This window comes from Xenopus laevis, chromosome 7S (genome assembly GCF_017654675.1).
Source record: "Xenopus laevis strain J_2021 chromosome 7S, Xenopus_laevis_v10.1, whole genome shotgun sequence".
Lineage (NCBI taxonomy): Eukaryota > Metazoa > Chordata > Amphibia > Anura > Pipidae > Xenopus > Xenopus laevis.
The window spans coordinates 78,952,320-78,973,243 of NC_054384.1; the positions used below are offsets into that span (position 1 = coordinate 78,952,320).

Below are 20,924 nucleotides of genomic sequence, written 5' to 3' on the forward strand. Positions count from 1 at the left end.
TGTCCAATACAAAAGACTTTATGAAACAATGAAAATGTAAAGCACTAGGTAGGACGAAAATACATATAATAAAGAGGGGACTAAAGAATTATGGCTGAAGCACATAGAATTATGTATTTAAACCATATATATATATATATATATATATATATATATATATATATATATATATATATATATATATATATATATGTGTGTGTGTGTGTGTGTGTGTTATTTGATGCTGCTAGTTTCATCTGTTTTAACTACAGTTTAATGTGGATTTATTGTACATTTAGTACAGTAAATACAGTATATGCTCATGAGTTGAATGTCAACATTTAGAGAACATATTTAAGCAATAAGAAATAAGCACCAGATGGATGTGACTAGAACAAACTGGGCTTAAGTGTTCACCAAGATTCATTCAACAATATCATTTGTTTTAGTGGTAATTTTATTTGATTAAATGTCTCCACACCCTGTATTGTTAACTTGCATTGCCCAAATCTACTAAACTGTGATAAATGAGCTAATTTTCAATTTTTTTATGCATGCACTATATGACCAAAAGTATGCAGACATATACAAGCAGGATATACTGTTCTGGTGAGCCTTTCCACTAGATGTGTTAGGATTTACATACATTCATAGATTGGCTAACCAGGCCTGGCTTGAACAGGTTTTCAGCTGAGGTCAGGGCTCTATGGAAACAGACATGTAACTTTACTGCAGTAACAGGTCAGTCCCCTGCTGTCAGTAGTCTGCATTTCACCTAATTTACCCTCTTCATTGAAATGCATAGTATCATCACTCCAAGGGGCAGATTTACTAAAGGGCAAAGTGGCCGTCGCTAGCGACAATTTTCCAGAAATCCCATTCACAGAGACATAATCAATTTACTAACAGGCGTAGTGAAAGAGACCATCACTAGCATACATTCGCACCCTATCACCAGGAGACTTTTCACTCTGGCGAATGGTCATTGCTCCATAAATTCAGTAAAGTTAGAATTTTACTGAACGTTACCTCTTTCGCCAGAGTTTACTTTGCCACCTCAGACCAGGCAAACTGATAAAACGAAGCTACATCTTCCTCAATCTTATGTCAATGACATCATATCCTGTATGCCGGAAATTCATAAAAGTTGTAAAAAATGCTGGCAACTTTTACTTTTTCAAAGTGGGATTGCATTGTAAAGCCAGAACTATTGATTTTTGTGTTAACATTTTTTTGCAGACATTTGAGGGGCATGCCACATTTGTTTTAGGATGGGCTCATGTCTAGGGCATTTGAGGATCTTTTATGGCTTTATTATGGTTCCTTGGACATTTGTAATAAAAAGTGGCCACTTCAAGCATTTGCAATAAAATTACTATTAAATACAACTTTTATACACCCTAATTGACTTAAGAGTAAGAGTACTAACAAAGTTTCACTAGGCAGAAGTGAACACTAGCGAAACTACGCTATGAAATGCTCGCACTGTCGAAGTAACGCTAGTGAAAATTTGCCAGCGTACAGCTGCTGATACACAACTTTGCATTTTAGTGAATTAGCGTAGTAGTATCAAATTTGCACCTGGAAAAGTGGCACGAAGTCTGGCAAAGTGATCGCTGGTGAAAATTCCCCCTTTAGTGAATTTGCCCCCAAGTCCACAACATTCACCCAAATCAGTGAAATAGGAAGCACAGCAGGGTTGGTGGAGCCGAAGACAGGGCGGGTGTGATCAAGACATACCTGGATCCCTTTCGATCCAGGCTGGCATCGTTGTGCACGCAAGTCGGGATCTACCACTTTCATCTCTGCAAACCATTTCAGTATGGCTCCCACTGAGCATGGGGCTTTTATCCTGTTGATAAAAGCAAAGGACTTTTCCCAAACTGGTGCCACAAATTTAGGAAGCAAGGAATTGTCATGAATGTAAATTATTTTGTGGCATCTTTGTCAACAATTATGGGTGTGGAAAAGGTGCTATAGAAATAATAATTATAATAGAGTCTTCGGTAGAGAGTCTTTGAAGGCTGCATCCAGTCTCTGAGCCTCCACTTGGACAGCCTAGAACAGGTTTCAGTGGACAATTTCATCTGCTTAAGACTTCAGATGGTTAATAAACTACATTTTCTATTGTAATATTGGCACAAATGAAATGTGAAAGCCTGATTTCAACTTTTTATCTTGAGGTTTGCATTGGTCCATTTTTAAAGTTGTCACGGTTATCATTACAGGAATGGTGATCATTATGAGGGAGATTGGATTTTGGATCAGAGACAGGGACATGGAGTTCTTCATTGCGCTGATGGATCTTTTTATGAGGTAATACACATTATTAATCATGGCTTGGGAAAATAAAATATACATGCTCCATTGAAGATTTGGCAATGTGTTCCTAAAACATCACAAAATGTATTCACTTTTACAAGAACCAGCTTTTTACCACCAAGCAGATATTAATGGTTAGATAAAAGTCTACCTTAGAGGAAGACCACTTTAGAGAAGGTGGAAAAGGGCGGGTGTCTGACTTATTGTAATATTGCCATACACTTGCACAGTACTTAGGGTTTTGCATTTAAACAACAGCAATAGTAAGTGTCCCCCCTATGTTAAGACCTTTTAAATAAAATCAAATGGGAGTTGACTTCTGCCTTGAAAAGTCAATTGGCATTGCAGACAGTCTTCTAAGCAGTGGTTCTTTAGAGGACCTTTCCTAAGGGTAGTGACATATGGGGAGATTTGTCACCCACAATTTTTAAAAAGCGAGTTTAGAGACAAGGAGATTGTCTTTTTGCAAGCAAAGGTTTCAGGCAGCTTCCGCTTCCGAGCGATTTGCATCCCACTGTGCATCACGGTGCTTTCTCCGGCCCACAGGCTGGACGTTCTTCAACAAAATCAATGAGCCTATCTGTATCAAAGAAAAGCTTTTAAAAAGGCATTTTCTGAGGCTTATTGTCACACGAGTATTGTGTGTATCTTCGTATGGGAATGATGAGTGAGCGTGTGTTCGCTGCAACAAAGTATGCAATATTGCCGACCTAGAAATGATGCCCATATGTTCTTACATACTTACGACATGCCACACACACAAGAATTGGCATTCTATCGCGGCCACTTATCTCCTTGTGTGATTTTCACTACTTCTGAATAATCATGCTATTTCTGATAAATCTCTCTAAAAAGAGTCTCTGCTTTTTGGGACCACAGGCGATTTCAAATAGCATTGTGTGTAGTAGCTGTCAATACTATATATATTTTACTCTATGCCAAGACAGTATGAACGACTTGTCGCCAAAACTCGCTTTTAAAAATCGCAGGTAACAAATCTCCCTGTGTGTCCTAAAGGTTAAGGAAATTGTATTGACCTATTTTGAAATGATATCCTGCTTCCTTTTTTGAAGTCATTGTCCTCATTTTTATTATAACATATAGTATGTTCGAAACATGACAACATTCAAAAAAAAAATTAACTGGGTTTAATTAATCTGCTAAATTTCATTCATACATAAGGTCACGGTGCATAATTATGTTACGCATTAGGGTAGGACTACATGGTCGTTTTTGGCGTGATCCGACGCGCTGCAACAAAATGCTGGTGTCAATGGAAAAAAGGTAAGTGAATGCATTGTCGGATGAAGTTGCAGCGTTGATCCGACGAGACACGACTGTCAGATGCAGACCCAGCTTGCAGTGTGTCTGATTGCGCCAAAAACGTCCTACCCTTAAGCCCTTCTGGGATTTCTTTAAGCTAGGGAAATAATGGTTTCCTTTTATTTTAAAGAAGCTTCCTCTCCCAACTTAATGCTAATTGAATCCTAGATTTAATGGATAATATATTATTATTTTTTTCAAGCTAGAAATCTATCACACTGCTTTGTTAATGTGCAGTGTATTAATATTGATTGCAATTATCTTCCATTATATCTCAATTAGCAAGCTCCTCTCCTGCAACAAGGCTCAGCACCGTGAATCAAGTGTGAATCTGTGATTTCTCAGATGGCTGCAGTAGATTATTTCACTCAGTCAGACTGCTGTCTTGTCAGAAGAAAATCATTTAATTATCTAGCCTGCAGTGTTGGTGAAGTAAATAAAGAATCCATGCATAATCATTATAAACTGAACGTGATGTATTCACTGCCATAATGGGCTGAGGATCTGCAGGTCCTTCTTTTTTCTCTCTATCCTTTCATTGATACAATTGCCATGAATTATTAAGAGGAAAAAAGAAGATATATGTATTTATTTACAATATATACAGTAACACTTACAAAACAGAAGGAACGTTTGACTGTTTACAGATGAGGCAAATATACACATTTCCTTTTTAGTTTTTTATAAAAAAAAAAGCATGACAACACTAAATTAGCAGGCTTGTGATAGTACAGGTATGGGATCTGCTATCCAGAATGATTGAGACCTGGGGATTTCTGGATAATGTAATTTCGATCTTCATACCTTAAAGGGATCCTGTCATGGGAAAAAAAATTTTTTCAAAATGAATCAGTTAATAGTGCTGCTCCAGCAGAATTCTGCACTGAAATCCATTTCTCAAAAGAGCAAACAGATTTTTTTATATTCAATTTTGAAATCTGACATGGGGCTAGACATTTTGTCAATTTCCCAGCTGCCCCTGGTCATGTGACTTGTGCCTGCACTTTAGGAGAGAAATGCTTTCTGGCAGGCTGCTGTTTTTCCTTCTCAATGTCTCAGTGGGACATGGGTTTTTACTATTGAGTGCTGTTCTTAGATCTACCAGGCAGCTGTTATCTTGTGTTAGGGAACTGTTATCTGTTTACCTTCCCAGTGTTCTGTTGTTTGGCTGCTGGGGGGAAAAAGGGAGGGGGGTAATATCACTCCTACTTGCAGTACAGCAGTAAAGAGTGATTGAGGTTTATCAGAGCACAAGTCACATGACTTGGGGCAGCTGGGAAATCGACAATATGTCTAGCCCCATGTCAGATTTCAAAATTGAGTATAAAGAAATCTGTTTGCTCTTTTGAGAAATGGATTTCAGTACAGAATTCTGCTGGAGCAGCACTATTAACTGATTCATTTTGAAAAATTTTTTTTTCCCATGACAGTATCCCTTTAAAGGAAAACTATATCCCTCAAACAATCTAGGTCTCTATAAAAAGATATTGCATAAAACAGCTCATATGTAAAGCCCTGCTTCTTGTAAATAAACCATTTTCATAATAATACACTTTGTTAGTAGCATGTGCCATTGGGTAATCATAAATAGAAAACTTCCATTTTAAAGAATAAGGGCCGCCCCCTGGGATTGTATAATTCACGGTGGACATAGCCATAACAAATAAACCATACTTTTTAGGTCACATGAGCCAATTAACAGACAGTTCTGTGTTTTGCTTCCTCACTTCTTCCTGTTACAGTTAGAGGTATAGTATTTCTGGTCAGGTGATCTCTGAGGCAGCACACAGACCATCACGAAATGGTGGCTCAATGCAAGAGATGTAAAAGGACAATATTTACTTAAGTATATATACCAGTTTGGTACAGTGACTGGCCCAGCGGGACACTGGGATAAAACTCAGTGGGCCCGACCCTCATGGGCCCCTGCCAGGCCAGACCCCCTCTCGCGATGAGAGGCGCGTGTGTGCATGCGCACCGATGGAGGGCCCCCCAGTTCGACCCTGGTTTGGTAAAATTCTTTCATATGCCACTTAATATGATGTAAACTATTTGTTGCTCAAGTATTCATTTTAGGGGTATAGTTTTCCTTTAAGTCTACTAGAAAACCATGTAAACATTAAATAAACCCAATAGGCTGGTTCTGCCTTCAAAAAGGATTAATTATATCTTAGTTTGTATCAAGTACAAAGTACTGTTTTATTATCACAGAGAAAAGGATTTTTTTTAAAATTTGCTTTATTTGGATAAGAAGGAGTCAATGAGATTTCCATAATAATGGAGCTTTCCTGATAACCGGTTTCCCGATAACTGATCCCGTACCTGTAATATGAAATATGTAATAAATAAACACAATTCAAATAACATTTGGTGCCTTAACCCTTACTTAAAGGGCAGTATACCCTGTTTAACATAAGTGCAATAAATAGGGCTTGTGTTGCACATTCTTTTTGTATGAAGGCAGACCGTTACTAATCCACAGATAAACAGAAGTCCTTTAAAGGGAAGCTATGCCCTAAAAATGAATTGAGCTAAAAATGCCATGTTTTATATACTGCACTTATTGCATCAGCCTAAAGTTTCAGCTTGTCAATAGCAGCAATGATCCAGAACTTCAAACTTGTCACAGGGGGTCACCATCTTGGAAAGTGTCTGTGACACTCACATGCTCAGTGGGCTCTGAGCAGCTGATGAGAAGCTAAGCTTAGGGGTCGTCGCAAATCATCCAGCAGAAAATGAGGTTGGCCTGTAATATAAGATGATGCTACAAGGTTGATTAAATTCTGATACCAGTTGCACTGGTTTCTGTGCTGCCAGGTAGTAATTATCTGTATTAATTACTAATCTGCCTTATATTGTGACATTTATATTCTATGTGTACTGTAAGGGGCCGATTCACTAACTTCGAGTGAAGGATTCAAGTAAAAAAACTTCGAATTTCAATGTGTTTTTTGGGCTACTTCGACCATCGAATGGGCTACTTCGACATTCAACTACGACTTCGAATCGAAGGATTCGAACTAAAAACCGTTCGACTATTCGACCATTCAATAATCGAAGTACTGTCTCTTTAAAAAAAACTTCGACCCCCTAGTTCGCCATCTAAAAGCTACCGAACTCAATGTTAGCCTATGGGGAAGGTCCCCATAGGCTTTCCTAAGTTTTTTTAATCGAAGGATATTCCTTCGATCGTTGGATTAAAATCCTTCGAACCGAACGATTCGAAGGATTTAATCGTTCGATCGAAGGAATGATCGTTCGATCGTACTGTCTGCGCTAAATCCTTCGATATTCGAAGTCGAAGGATTTTAATTCCCATTCGAATATCGAGGGTTAATTAACCCTCGATATTCGACCCTTAGTGAATCAGCCCCTATATGTCGAGTCGGCCCCTAAGCTCAGTAAGTGACAGCAGCACAGAGCATGTGCAGTGAATCAGCAGAAAAGAAGATGGGGAACTCATGGGGCATATTCAGAGGCACAGATCGTCACTGCTAAAGGGCACTGGTTGCCTTGGGCTGGTACAGGAGCCCAAAACATAATGTACAACATTTCTAGCCTACTTCTTTAGATAAGCTTTTGTTATCCTTTAAGCAGAGGGATCATCTGAGCTCTGGTAATTAAGTTATCTACCTTGCAAGGAGCACTGTGGAGTAGCTTCAGTTTCTCTGTTTAGCATAAGAAACATTGTTTTTTTCTGATCAAAGCAATAGACAAAAAGTATGTTGAGCGCAAGCCCTATTCATTAAACTCATGTTGTAAAAAGCTAAAGGAAGTAAAGCAGCAAGGAAGTTTTAACTGCAAAAATCTTTTAATAGGGAATAGGTTTTGGTCAAAAGGACACAATGGTAAGAAAACTGCATTTACTTGTTTGCTCAGGGAAAGTGCACTCTGCCCCCTTGTATTAATTTCAGCACTGTGGAGTGCTATGCTTTTAAATGCATTGAAGTCATGTACTAAACATCTACCTTGAATAGACATCAAAGTTCTCAAATCAAATTTCACATGCAAAATGGTTGCATTGGTCAGAATCCTTTTCCCGGAGCAGTTCTATGTGCCCCCTACTGGAGGCCAAAGGCAACACTGTGCTCAAAAGACCAGAGGCAAATAACATTTGGGCAAAAGCGTTGGGCCAGACAGCATTTACCCTTCTCGTTTAGTAGCTATATATTTATATTTATATAAAAAATAAATAAGTTGAGTCTATTATTGATATCTTGCAGGCAGACTTACTTTTTATTTTGACCTCCTATTTTTAAATCTCAACTTAAGGCTAATGAGTATACTATTTATTTTATGTTTTACTGTACTTAAATGTTTAAATGTGTAAAACATCTATTGTGCAAAGGTTCTTACATGACCTTTAGACTCATTGACTTTGTTCATTTGACAAGTTATTCCAAATTAAATGAAGACATCTGGGGTGCTGCCAAATTTGTAGTCACTGCTCTATGTTTTTTAGATCTGATGCTGGGTAATTATTACTGCATGTGCTCTCAAAAGCAATAACATCTATGCAGAATTTTTTGACAAAAAGTAAAAAACTACTTCTACAGTATATCGTTGTCAAAGCTTGGGGTTCCAAGTAAAGGTAGATTTCTGGCAATGTATCTGACACTAGAGTGTGCGTGTATGGTTGCAGGTAATCATATATTACATCTTATTCCAGTATAATATGTTGCAACCTGTTGCAAGCTGTTCAAGATTATTTTCAGCATTGTAACACTCATACTGAAGAGGCTTGTTGTGCCCATTTAGGTATTTTGAGCTACATTTGTCTGTACAGCTGCATTGCACCAGTTTGCTGGTTAAAAGTAAGTGCACATGGGGAATGTTCTGGGAGTGAACACATAGGGGCAAATTCACTAAAGCGCGAAGGCTAACGCTAGCGCAAATTCGACAGCGTGACATAATTTCATACTTCGCCGATTTACTAACAGGTGCTAGCGTAAATTCACTAGCGAAGAGAACCTACTCAAGCGCTACTTCACACCCTTACGCCAGGCGAAGTTGCGATATGGCGAAGGGACGTAACTACGCCAATTCACTTGTGGATTTTACTGAACGTTACCTCTTGCGCCAGACTTGCCTTCGCCACCTCAGACCAGGCAAAGTGCAATAGAGTAGATAGGGCTTGCTTCAAAAAAAGTTGAAATTTTTTCTAAATCCCCAAAAACGCTGGCATCTTTTAATTTTTTAAGGGTGATAGGCTGAAAAAGATCGTACATTTTTTGGGGGGTACCCTCCTTCCCCCCTATATTTCCTAACATATGGCACATCAACTATATAACGGGCACATGTATAGGGCAAAATAACAAATCTATTTTATTTTATGAAGCTTTCCCAGGCTTGTGTAGTACAGGTATAGGATCCCTTATCCGGAAACCCGATATCCAGAAAGCTCCAAATTATGGAATGGCTGTCTCCCATAGACTCCATTTTATCCAAATAATCCAAATTTTTAAAAATGATTTCCTTTTTCTCTGTAATAATAAAACAGTAACTTGTACTTGATCCCAACTAAGATACAATTAATCCTTATTGGAAGCAAAACCAGCCAATTGGGTTTATTTAATGTTTAAATGAATTTCTAGTAGACATAAGGCATGAAGACCCAAATTACAGAAAGATCCGTTATCCGGAAAACCCCAGGTCCCAAGCATTCTGGATAACAGGTCCCATACCTGTATAATGTATTTGCTGCTACATATACGTCATTGTATTTTAACTTGGCGCCGTATGCAAATTAGGCATCGATAGTGTAACTTCACTTTGCTTGACGAATTAAAGCTAGCGCAACTTCGCTACCTTTCGCCTCCCTGAGCGCAACTTCGGATTTTAGTGAATTAGCGGCGCCCTGGCGAAGTGCGGCGAAGGCGTCGCTAGTGTATTTTCGCACTTAGTGAATTTGCCCCATAGTGAATTCATTGCACTATAAATTGCTATTTGCTATAAAAATATGTAGTTAATTATGATGCAGTATATCTGGGACACAGCCTTTTAAATAATTGGGACACAGAAACTAGTGTAGGATAGTTTTGCTGCAGCGCAATTTCCATAGCAACCAATAATACATTGGCATTCATTGTTATTCTACCTGCACTAATCCAATGTTACTATTAACTTAATTCCAGGGTAAATTGTAGAGATCTTTTGCACATTCATGGGGATGGTTTGCAGTGGGCATTGATGTGATGGCCAAACCCATAATCCATTACCTATTTAACAATGTGGGTAAGTGCAGTGCCCTGTAATTTGTTACCGTCAGAGAGAAGTTGTTTTACCTTTACCTGCCCTCAACCCAGCATGGATTTGGTGTCATTAAAAAATTATGTAGTACCAATTCATGCACAGCCATAGATAAATTAGGACATTACACATCACTGCCATGTTGTCATGCCGTCAGACACGAACAGCAGTATTAGCATATGGTAGTATATATTGGTATTTGGCTCTTCCAAACTATTCTTTTGGTTTTTGGCTTTGCCTTGATATATAGTGTATCTTTCTAAAACTATGTACTTAAGTCTGAGGAAATACATGGTTAAATGGGTCACAAAGAGGGAAAAGTAATGAAGTCGTTTGGGGAAAAGATTATGTAGAAGAAATGGTTGATATACATTTGTCAGTGTGGGCTGTCCTGTGTACTGACATTACAATGGTAGTAAGATAAGTGGAAAAGAAAATGTTTTTATAAACAGCTTTCCACTTCCTGTGGAACGGGTGAGTTTTAGAGGAATTTTAGAGTAAAAAACAGTGTCTTTTCTCCATTGCTATTCCTGTGAACTCCTGACTCCATGTGGCAAATTCACTAAAGGGCAAATTTTCAGCGAAGGCTTCTCCACATTTTGTGCCACTTCGCCAGGCGCAAATTCGCTACCACTACGCTAATTCACTAAAATGCGAAGTTGTGTCTCAGCAGCCGAACTTTTGGCAAAGTTTGCTAACATTAATCCGTCAGTGCGAGCATTTCATAGTGAACGTTCGCTAATGTTCGTTTCTGTCTAGCGGAACTTTGTTGATACACTTGCACTAAGGTCAATTTGAATAGGGCTGGTACATATAGGGGTATATTTATCAAAGAGTGAAGTTAATAGTGAAGTTCCGCCACTAGAGTGAAATTCCACTACTTCCCACTCATTTCTATGGGGTTTTTAAAGGTGTATTTATCAAAGGGTGACATTTCACTTTCACCCATTGATAAATACGCCTTTCAAAATCCCATAGAAATGAATGGAGAGCTGTGGAATTTCACTCTAGTGGCGGAACTTCACTCTTTGATAAATTTACCCCATTGTTTGTATAGATGACTTTATTAGAGATGTTGGTGCAAATGTCTGAAGTGACCACTTATTATTACAAATGTCTTTGAAAGCAAAATAAATACAAAAGGGATCCTCTATTGTCATAGACATGAGCCCACCCTAAAACAAATGTGTCATGCCCCTAAATGGTTAAATAAAAGGTTAAAACAAAAATTGGTAATAGTTATAACTTTTGAAGACAATCCCACTTTAAAATATGAAAAAAGCCACCGTTTTTTTACGATTTTAATAACTTTTCGGCATACAGGATATGATGTCACTGACTGACTGATTGAGGAGGGAGAAGCTTCATTTTATCCTAAGCAGGAAACTCTGGCGAAAGAGGTAACATTCTGTAAAATTTGCACTTTAGTGAATTTGCGGAGTAACGATCCTTCACCTGCGTGAAAATTCACCTGCCAATAAGGTGCAACAGTCTTTTTCACTAGTGAATTGTCCTCTACGCCTGTTTGTAAATTGCCAATGTCCCTGCAGATGGGATTTCTAGCTAATTTTCACAAGCGACGGCCACTTCGCTCTTTAGTAAGTCTGCCCCCATGACTCAAGCATGACTCTATTGCCCCCCCACCTACTCTCCACTGTCCCACTCCTGCCCCTCTCCCGCCCCTCTCTGCATGTTCTGCTGTCCCTCCCCTGAGACCCGCTTAGTAGGCTAGCGGCTGGGAAGGAAGTGATTCCTTAGAACTATAGAGAAAGCAGACAAAGTGGTCCAGTCACCTCTATTCTCCGGACCCATTGCGGACGTGGGGTCTGCTTCCTCTATAGTTATGCCACTGTGTCCAGGCCACGGATAAGATGTGATATCGGAGATTAGGTATGTGTCAATATATAAGACACCCAGTCCCTCCAAATAAGGTAATAAAGCTAACCCCTAAATCTTCAAAAGCCATTTGATTCCAAAACACAAACTAACATATGCAACTCCTTATATATTTTATCCGTGTAGACATGAAAATAAGATCAGTACTCAGTAAATCAGAAAGATGCCAAACAGACACTATCTGCACACCTGATGTCAGTTCATCTTGTGAATGACGGCTGACAACAAGATAAGAGCAGAATAGATAAAACCATATTCCTGAATGAAAACCAGAAAAAAAAACCTGCTGGGAAATCGCTTTGGTGGAAGTGAAAAGGGACATAATGCACACAATAGCAGTGGTAAAATATACATGAAGAAACAAGCTAGAGGCATCCTGGAAAGCAATGAAAAATTCATAATCCCGGCCGCAATTATGAAAAATACTTTCCTTTCCTGACTTTGTTCTGAAGTGATGAGCTTCTCCAGCTCAGCGTTGCCTTTTACATGTTTTTTCCCCCTGATTTTTTTATTAATTATGATATTTTTAACTGAGTAGAATGCCAGGTTTTTCTTTAATCAAAAAGATTACTTAACCCAGCACCTTCATAGCTAAAACTGCTCCAAAATGCATCCAAACGATGTTACTTTGCTTTGTAGACTGGATTTATTGATTTTTTCTGTGATTATCTGCCTACATCAAAATGAAATAATTTATAATCGCATCACAAAGATAAACTCTAGTTAAACCGATCATCTTCTATTGTATTATTTTACTGAAGTTATGTCCTTTATTGCTGGCTTAGTGATGAGTTTTGGAGTGTTTCAGTACTCTCAGCTGAGACTCTTTGCACATGAAACCACTAGGTGGCTGTCTATGATCTTTGTATTGGTTCCTTAAGAAAATGTAATGGGTTAGATGCTAGTTGAGTCTCCCGCTGGGCTGTAAATGTTTACCACTACAGATACATTTTCAATAGAAATGTACTTAAAGATGGAACAATATCTTGCTGGGAACAAAATCCAACAACACTGCCAACCAACAATTCCAAGTGCTCAAGCAAATAGCTGCAAAGGTAGAGCATGTACAAATGCCTTTAAAATCCCTGTATAAAAAGGTAGTCGCTGAAATAGCTGCCTTCAACAGAAACAACACCGATTTTATGATTCGAATTTTGTTTCACTTCATCTCCACATTCACCTAAGGGTAGGGTTGACACCTTTTCTAGAAAAAAATACCGGCCTTCCTACATATTTATCTTTTTTCCCAATTAATAACATTGAGATTAGCCATCATTTTTACCGGTCAGGCCGGTAAAATACAGACCAGGTGGCAACCCTACCTAAGGGACATGAATTTTACTAGTGTCAAAGTCATTGTCACTTTATCTGGGCTTAGTTTCTTCTGTTGCATGCTAAAGTCTCAGCTTGCTTTGTAAACCATCACAAAGGAAAAGGTGATTTTGTTAATGTAATCTAGTACTGGTTTTAACAGTATTGTGGTTGACTGGTGGCGAATATAAAACATGTCCATGTTGTTGGCTTCAGTATTCCCAAAAAGCACAATAGGGGACTTACAACTACTCCAGACAGAAGTGTAAGAGCAGTAAGGTGTTCAAAAATGCATCCCTTAGTGCTCATGCAGAAAGCACCTCTGTCTATGGTTTGACTGTGTGTTTTGTACCCCACACCAAAGGAGGGTGCAGACCACAACGCCTCCCCTCACCTGTCCCTCATGAATGCAGTGCTGCCAAACACAGGCAGTTCTTTATTCATATGGACGACTGCAGGTCTCTGTGCTACACAACAGAGTTCATTTAGCATAGAAGGCATGCTGCAAAGTGCCTTCCACGTCATAAGTTACCACTAATGTAAGCAAAATGGGTGCTTTTATTAAACGTGAAAGTCAACTGTTATAATTTTTTGTGGCAATGTTCTATATAACAATCTCAAAGGTTTTATACACCAAGTTTGACAAGTAAATGCATTTGGGGGGCCTTTATGAAAAAAACTGCTTTATTTCAATAAATAATAGCTTATATTAACCTACGGTTCCTCTGTAGTACAAGTAATAGTGTTTAACTACTTTTTTTTAATTTTTTAGCAAATAACAAATTTCACTCTTATCTAACTGCAAACTATTAAAGAAAAAATATTCTGGAAACCCTCTGTTCAATATTTATTCATTCTTTTTGTGGGGGTTTTTTTGGCCTTGAAATTAGTAAACTTTCTTTGTCTCTGCTATGGTGACTTTCACACAGCACTTTAAAACCTAAAGGGACTGTGAGAAAATTGCCCTCTAGGGAACAGTGTTAGCTTAGGAACCTAACTATCTAGAAGTTCTGCTAATGCTGGAATGTCTCTGTTTAAATAGCACTAAATTACTTGTTTCAGCCGAATGCCAATTCACCACAAAAATTTTTAACCAACTAATGAACCATTTGCTTAACATAATTTGCATATTCACCACAAGTTCATCATTTGTGAAGTCAAATGATATTTAGGGTTTAACAGTTCTTGCTGAATGCTATATATGTGGTTGAATCCAAAGCTGGCATAAAAATGATTTTAATAAAAGGAATTTGGAACCAAATCATGATTTCAGTGAATCTGTACTATCAATAGCTTTTAGCACAATGTGCCTTTATTTCTGTAACAAAGCGAGTAATGAATACATGGATTATGGATAGCCTTTAGCATCAGATACTACTGAAAAATAGTCAATCAAAATGATAAAGCTTATCTCAGACAGGGCTAATAAAGGAAAGTTACCATGTTTAGTCAAGTTAGGTGCATTTATCTTTCAAATGCTTGGTCATTCATTTTGGTAAAGGTTACGAATTACATGACGTCTTTAAGAAACCAACAGAGCTGTCAACCTGGCAGTAGGGGTGTAAAGAGGCAAAATGTGAATTGTTAAATAGCTAATGTATAATTAGTTTGGCCACTAGGTGGCAGTGCTTCCTAAGCTGAACTGTAAAAGTTGTTGGTACTGAAAAGGGAATAAGGCATACAGGAACAGGAAATATGGTGGCCATTCTGGAAGTGATAGAGGAAAGGATAGCAGTCTCTTTTAGGGAGAGGTGAGGAGAAAAGGTTGTGCCTGTTATGAAGAAGAGACAGCAATAAACTTCAACTGTTTGAGAGAAAGTCTTCCATACCTCGTGTCTTAAGTTTACAGGGGGACCTGTGGTGCCTACTAGCACAGTCGAAATGTTTTCTGGTATGTGACGTCAGTGCAACTGATGTCACACGCATGCGCACAACTACTCCTGAAGCCAAACTGTGCTGGGCACATGCGTACTCCTGGATTTTCGCTGAAAATCATGGAAAATCATCAGAAGTTGGAGTGATGGGAGACCAGGGACAGACAGCAAATTCTGATAATTCCTGAAAAATTTGGCGGGTTTGACTGCTCTGTTAATTAATTAATGGATCAATTAAAGGAAAATTATACCCCTTGAATGAATACTTAACCAACATATAATATGTAAAAATTGTCCTTTTACATCTTACATCTTTTACTTAGAGCCACAATTTTATGATGTTCTCTGTGCTTCCTCAGAGACCAATGCATATGCATATCTAACTGTAACAGGAAAAAGTGTGGAAGTAAAATAAAAGAACTTTGTCCAATAATTGCCTGATGTTACGTATGTGTGCCCTTGGTTTGTGCACTGTGAATCGTTGTTTTGTGCACCTACATTGTTTGAAGTATAGTTTCCTTTAATCAAAAACAAAGTGTCCTATTGTGAGGCATGGGGAAATTTTCTCAAAAAAAAATACTCTTCTTGATGAAAAAAAATCAGAGGTTTATTTAACTTTCCAAACCTCCATAAAAAACAATAAGAAACTTTTTGTTAACAGTTCAAAAACTTGCAAAGCAGACTGTTACACATAAGAAAAATGATTTCTGCATCATACAGCACCACTTGTTTAAGCCAGCCCTTCCAACTTGTGCTTTACAAATGACTCCCCTGCTTTCTAATCACTCCAGCCTTTTATAGGAGTCAGAACTAGTGATGGGCGAATTTATTCGCCAGGCGCGAATTCGCGGCGAATTTGCGCGATTCGCGTCCAGCGAATAAATTCGCGAAACGCCTGCGAAAATTCGCCGGCGTCAAAAACGGGCGCCGGCGTCGAAAAAACAGGCGCCGGCGTCAAAAACGAGACGCTGGCGCCGTTTCGCGAATTTCGCGCGAAATTCGCGAATTTTTCGGCGAAGTGAAACGGCGCAAATTCGCCCATCACTAGTCAGAACTCCCAACATGCACTGCAGCATTCCCTTTAAATTCCAGGAAGTGCTGCTGGCCTGCCTCTTAAGAGGTGCAAGCCACCACACCAGGCTGTATCACAGGTAAAACTTTTAACTTCAAAGCTGCATTTGCAATCATGCTGTATTTTAAAATCCTTCACAATATAGTTATCACAAATTACATTTCCTATGCATATGTGTCATTGTAGCATTTATCTTACACATTTAAATGTAACACAATAGCAGTTAGGTTTTTTTAAGACAAGCTAGTTAATTACATGCATGGTTCACAGGTGCTGACAGATTTAGAGTAGAGAAAGGAAAGTGCATTAGGTGGCCAGCCTAATGGAGAAAAGGAAAAGTAACAGAAAGGAATACCATTCACCCAGCATAGGTCTGTCAGTCCATGTGAACACTTGCATTAAAACCAGTGTGACAGATTTTAGTACATTTTATATACAATTTGAAGCAGTACCATTCACATCTCCACACCTATGACCTTTTGCCCAGCTAGAAAGATCACTAGAAAGGCTGCTAATGCAATCCTTAATACATGTTTTTGTTGTTTGAATTGTGTCTCTGTCATAAGAACATTTAGGCAATACTCTAGATTCTCCACTATCACAACCAGTTACATGCAAAAAAAAAAAAAAAAAAGAAAGTTTGCCTTGTAGCATATCAGTTTTTATGTGCGCAGATGGTACTCTGAAAAACACTGGGGGTTATTTAAAAAGTTTGTGCAGTGCAAAATGCTTGTATTGCCCATGATTTTTCCTGAATGCTAAAATATTGCACTGCTGTGCCCATCTTTGCATTTTCTGCAAATTCACATTGCGCGACCATTTTTGCATATGGCTTGTAAATGAGACAGGCGTTTGTGTGAGTGCGCCCACTGTGCTAGGTTGTTGTGCACAAAAGCAGCATTGATAGTGACTTAAATTCACAATTTGCAAAACTTTTTTGCAAATATTTTCTCCGCCACTAAAGTTGTGGCATAATTCAAATACAGCGTCTGCACATAACTATTTGCAATTTGTGATTTTTTACATATTTAAAAAGCTCTTATGGACATTCGAAGTGCGATAAAGAATCTATAAATATATTCACTGTGCGAACGAATCTGCCCTGCACGAAGTTTATAAATGAGCCCCACTGTGCTCAGAACATGCTTTGGACCACTAGTGCCAAGAGAGGGAAAACCAAACACTTGCGTACTTGGTATAGATAGTATAGCGTTTGTGGGACTTTATTATTTGTAACAGGGCTGAATGCTCGCACATAGACAAGTTTGCTGACCCTTTCTACTTGTCCGTCTTCCTCTCTTTTAGCACATGCTCCCATAATATACAGCTTAACAATTCAGGGAATTATGTTTTTACTAATGGTACTCATAACAACACACAAGTTGCACTCTGAAACTTGTACTTAATTTAAAGCCTGGAAAATAGCACAAATCACAACATTGTCATGCAATGTCTTGTGCTTTCTGTGTACACCACAGTTCCACGTACATACACAGACAGGCATATGATCTTATTTCTGTGTGCTGGAGAATGACTACCAAAGGGCCCAAAATCCTTCCCAAACCATTCAACTTTCTTTATTTTCTTTTTATGTAATATATCTCACTCCTCCATTTTTAACCACCTTTTTTAATTCCCTTATAATACATCAGTTCCAACTTATAGCTTTAACCTTTTCCACGCCACGTCTTTAATCTTGCCACATTGGATGTTGCTATTAAATGCCACAAGTATCAAAGATCAAAGAATCTCACAGAATCAGCAATTTACCTTCTGTTTTCTTTCTGTTCCAACTTTTGGCATTATTATTTTTTCCTTGCACTCAACCCAGTATTTATTTTTATCTCCTTTTTGCTCAGTCCCATTTCCTTCCTTATTTCTTCATCAGTTTCTTTTTTTCATCAGGATCTCATGTCTTCTACTTTACTTACTTTCTTTTTTGTCCTTTCATTTTCTTCATCCCTCATGTCTGGATCTTCTTGCCATTTTCACCTTTTTCCTCCAGTTATTTCTAGTTCTTTGCCTTTTCTTTAAACTCTTGCCAACTTGTAAAATGTATCCAACTCTGTGCTTTCATGTACATGCAGTGTTGATGTGCTTTATTCCTGTATAGGGTGTGTGATATGATGGGACAAGAGCATTCAGGAAACAAGGCTCAGCTTGCTTAGTTATTATATGGAAAGTAGGACCATATTCACATTACAGGGGCGGTATAAAGGTAGAAGACTGGGGTCCATGTTTCTCCAACTCACTTTGTACAGTAAAAACACATTTAAAAATTTTTCCGAAAGATATATAAGAAGGTTTTAATTTCATGGATTGCTTGTAATCAGTCATTAAGAACGAGGCAATGGCAGAGGCAAATTATGGAAAATAAAGCAATTAGTAAGTAGATTTTGCAGTAGTTTCCCTTTAAGGACATATGTTATGATTGATGTATCAACAACACACATGCATATTCATTCAGGTAGCATTCTTTGTGTTCTGATGTTTGAATTTCAGATTTGTTTAGGATAAATTGTTACTTGTACTGTATGTGCATATATATTTTTATTTAGACAGTACTACTTCTTTACACAGCATTGTACATTTTTTATACTACAATGGGAACAAACATAATAAATACATAAAACATACAAAGTTACAAAGATTATTTGCCGGCGGAAAGAAGAAATATAGAATATTAAATATAAAATTCCATTTATGAGACCTTTATTCACAAACCAGTGCAGTTTCTATACACATGCAAGTTAGGAAATCCAGCCAGGTTCCCGGGTGAAACAGTCAGCAGCACAGGTGACTTGTAAGGTTGATTCATTCACATTGATTTATCTCAGCTCCTATGAGAATACCATGAAATGTGCACTTTTGGGGAATCTACATTTTAATGATACCATAATGTGTGGAAGTAAAGCTTTGATTGTAGCTGAAGCTGAAAAGAAAATTGTGAGTGTGTGGGTTAAAGTCTTTTAATCAGAAGCAAATGAAAGGAAACTATTATTACTTTCCTGGATAATTCTTTAGTTACTAAATAATGCATTAATCTCTTTATTTTGCCGGGTTTTGTACATGGATGTTCTTTGCTTTTTCTAATATAAATATACTTTGTTTTTCCATTTTAAATGAAATGAAGAGGCAAACCATTGCTTGGTGTTTTAGATTTTAAGATCTTAGACTATTTTTTTACAGATGGCTGATCCATTTTTCCTGTTTGCTCCTTAAACTACACTTTAGCTAAGTCTTTATTACAAATACATTTATCTTTCAGCATCTGACGTAATTAAATGTAGAACTGATAACTGAACTGTTAATTGCCTCAAAAAGAACAATATTTGTGGACAGAGTGCACTGCAGCATATGCCGCCTAAGGGTGGTGGCACAGGCTGCTATTTGGGGAGATTAGTCGCCCATCGACAAATCACCTTTTCTTAGGGCGACTAATATCCCCGCAATGCCTTCCCGTCGGCTAGAATGTAAATCGCCAGCGGGATGGCACTCGGATCGCTTCGGCTTTCTGATACCACCCGAAGTTTCCTTGTGAGGCAACTTCGGGCGACTTCGGAAAAAAGAAACGAGTGACATCCCACCAGTGATTTACATTGTAGCCGGCAGGAAGGCATTGCAGTGTGCCACCACCCTTAAGTGTGAGTGTAATGCTCTTACATTACGGAAACACAAACAGTATTGTTTTCTTTACAGGCGTAGATAGACAGCATTGCCTGAATACAGGAATTTAGGGACCCCTTAAAAACTTAATGTATGCATGTGCCATTGTATTTTTAAAGTCATGTAGATGAGTAGAGGTGGTGGGATTTAGAAAAATGGGGAGAGAACCCTGCAAAAATAGTATATTAGAAACAGTATATTGGAAACAAAAACTAAATTGAAAAGCAAAACAATTTACAGGTATGGGACCTGTTATCCAGAATGCGCGAAGCCTGGGGGTTTACTAGATAAGGCATATTTCTGTCATTTGGATCTCCATACCATAAGTCTACTAAAGATGTATTTAAATATTAATTAAACCCAATAGGATTGCTTTCCTCCAATAAGTATTATTTATACAGTATTTTAGTTGGGATCAAGTACAAGGTACTGTTTTATTATTACAAAGAAATCCATTTTAAAAATGTTAATGATTTGGTTAAAATGGAGTCTATGGGAGATGACCTTCCTGTAATTCAGAGCTTTCTGGATAACGTGTTTCCATCCTTACACATTGCATACAATGTTCTATCCTTTCATTTTCATGCCGCACATAACCATGTGTATATTAAGAACACCACACATTTAGTGATGGGCGAATTTGCGCCATTTCGCTTCGCCGAAAAATGCTCGAATATCGCCCGAAATTCGCGAAACGGCGAAAAATTTTCGAAGCGTCCGTTTTTTCGGTAAAATTTTTTTGACGCGAATTTTCGCAGGCATTTCGCGAATTTTTTCGCGGGCGTTTCGCGAATTTATTCACTGGCGGCGAATCGCGCAAATTTGCACCTGCCGAATAAATTCGCCCATCACTACACACATTATCATTTACTCCTTTTTTATTATTTTTTTCATTCTTAAACTTTTAGACATCCAGTATATATCACAACTGATTGATTCATATTTACTGTTCTTTAAGGCATCCCTACATCTGTGTGAGATTTAATTACCCATTTGAAAATATTCATTTTAAGTCCTGCTCTATCTCTTGGGGTTGAAATCAGCATGCTTGTGAGCGCCTGGATTTATGACACTTAAATACAAATATAGAATCTGAATTTATGTAGGAGACATAAATCCCCCACATAATTAAGAATCCATGACTGCATGCACTTGGTTTCGATAAGAGGGGAGAAGGGAGTAAAAATATGAGATATACATAGCTGAATTACATTTATGAATATACATTTTAC

General features: G+C 38.1%; 1 pseudogene; it reads left to right on the forward strand.

Moving 5' to 3' along the window:
* The window catches only part of LOC108697241, a 145,674-nt pseudogene that overhangs the window by 15,675 nt on the left and 109,075 nt on the right, over positions 1 to 20,924 (forward strand).